Source organism: Chrysochloris asiatica, unplaced genomic scaffold (assembly GCF_000296735.1).
Source record: "Chrysochloris asiatica unplaced genomic scaffold, ChrAsi1.0 scaffold00067, whole genome shotgun sequence".
Classification (NCBI taxonomy): Eukaryota; Metazoa; Chordata; class Mammalia; order Afrosoricida; family Chrysochloridae; genus Chrysochloris; species Chrysochloris asiatica.
In genome coordinates this window covers 9,406,979-9,409,170 of record NW_006408585.1, presented here as the reverse complement: position 1 = coordinate 9,409,170, position 2,192 = coordinate 9,406,979, and the positions used below count along the sequence as shown (strand labels likewise).

At 45.4% G+C, this 2,192-nt stretch overlaps 1 protein-coding gene across 1 annotated transcript in view; it reads left to right on the top strand.

The window, feature by feature from the left end:
* The window catches only part of DACT1 (dishevelled-binding antagonist of beta-catenin 1), a 20,383-nt gene that overhangs the window by 369 nt on the left and 17,822 nt on the right, over nucleotides 1-2,192 (top strand). The window lies entirely within an intron of this gene.

The window sequence follows — 2,192 nt, the reverse complement described above, 5'->3', positions numbered from 1 at the left end:
ATAGCGACCCTGTATAGGGTTTCCAAGGGTGTAAATCCTTACGGGAGTAGAAAGCCTCATCTTTCTCCCGCGGAGCGGCTGGTAGTTTCGAACCGCTGACCTTAAGGTTTGTAGCCCGATTTGTAACCACTACGCTACCAGAGCTCCTCTAGACCTCCTTAAAACCAAGGGTTGTGTTGTTGCTAAGTGCTGTTCAGTGCTGATCCTACTCATAGTGACCCAGTATAAGATTTCTGAGGCTGTAAATATTTGTGGGAGCAGAAAGCCTCATTTTTCTCCTGCAGAGCGGTTGCTGGGCTCGAACAGCTGACCTTGAGGTTTGCTGTCCAGTGTTTATCCTACAAAGCTACCATGTTCAGAAGGCTTGTGGTTCAAGCTGACCTTGGGGTCCAGTGCATTATCCTGCAGCATCATACCAGGATTATATGGGTAGGTTAGCCAAATTCCTTAACAGGGCCTGAAGGAAGAGGGTAGAATTGAGGATAGCAAAATGTCACTGGCTTCTTTTATCATTAGGCAAAACTCCCTTTACTCTGCTCAGAGGAAACTTAAGAGAAATGAATTGTCCCATCTGTTGTCAAAACCATCCTAAGTGAGTTCAAAGAATCCCCTCTCAGTAGGGAGAGACCCCCAGGGTGCCTTCCTATCAGCCTTTCCAGGTCCCTGGGGGCTGGAGCCACTGACTGTCATCCCAGCTGACTTCTCTTTGAATCTGAGACTCTTCACAAGCCCCACCCTACCCTTAACCCAAACATACCAAGGCCCAATTTCTGTTTGAAGTGAATGTGCAACTATTCACACTGAGGCTGCTGTGGATGTGCAATGGGATTAGAAGAAGCAGACTCCCTGCAGGGCAAAGTGGCCTAAGCCTCAGACATTGGTGTGTGCTCTTCTTAGGCCTTTCATGGGGTGATAATGGCATTCTAAGACAACTCTATGCCCCAAGGGAGCCTTAATTAAAGTGACTATGTGGGTCTGGAAGACAAGCTCCAGCCAATAACTAGTGTGGGAGATGTTTTGAGTTTGGTTCGATTTCTGTCTTAGAGAGGCCTTGGTTCATGGCAGCAAAGGAAATGAAAGAACGGGACCAATTGTTTAGGTTCCAAAGCAAAGCATTGACTCCTTGTTCACATCTCTTTTCTAGTGCAGAAATGATCAGGGAACCATATTGGAAATTGCTCATAGTACCATGGGTTGGTGTGGCGCTGTGAGATAAAGCTCTAGACCACAAGGTGGGTTTGAATCACAAGGTTGGTGGTTCTAACTCACCAGTTGCTCCTTGGAAACGCCATATAGGGTTGCTTTGATGGCACTTAACAACAACAAACATGGGTTGCAGTAATGCTTTTTTTCCCTCTCTTCTGGGAATATTCTGAGGAAAATCTAATAAATAGACCTGTAAAATAATTGGAGTCTTGGTGTGGCACTGTGGGGTAAGCACTGGACTCCAAGGTCAGTTTGAACTGCAAGGTTGGTGGTTCAAGCTCACCCGCTGCTCCTTGGAAACCCTATACAGGGTCACTATGAGTCGGAACAGACTTATATTTAAGATAATTAGGTATCTTAAAGTTCATTTATATATGTTGTTGTCGTCTTTAAGTGCCATCAAGTTTGTTCCAATTCATAGGCAATGTGTATAGGGTTTCTGAGAAGTGACTGCTGGGTTTGAACTGCAGACCTTGTGATTAGAAGTCTAGTGCTTATCCTACAGTGCTACACCAGGACTACTTATTTACATATATTGTTGTTGTTAAGTGCCATTGAGTTGGTTCCAACTCACAGAGATCCTGTATAGGGTTTCTAGAGTGGTTGGTGGGTTTGAACCATTGACCTTGCAGTTAGCAGTTCAGCGTTTATCCTACAGTGCCACATCAGAACCCCTATTTACATTTGTTATTGTTGTTAAGTGCCATATACAAGTAAATAACTGTCCAAAGACTGTTGTTGTCAGGTGCCATCGAGTCAGACCTGACTCATAGTGACCCCATGCACAGCAGAATGAAACAATGTCTGATCCTGGGCCAATGTCACCACTGCTGCCACACTTGATGCCATCAATGATGCCACCTGGCTGATCCATCTCGTTGGGGGTCTTCCTCTTTTCTCTGACCCTCCATCTTACCCAGCATGACATCCTTCTCCAGTGACTGTTCCCTCCTGACAATATGTCCAAAGTATGAGAGACGAAGCTT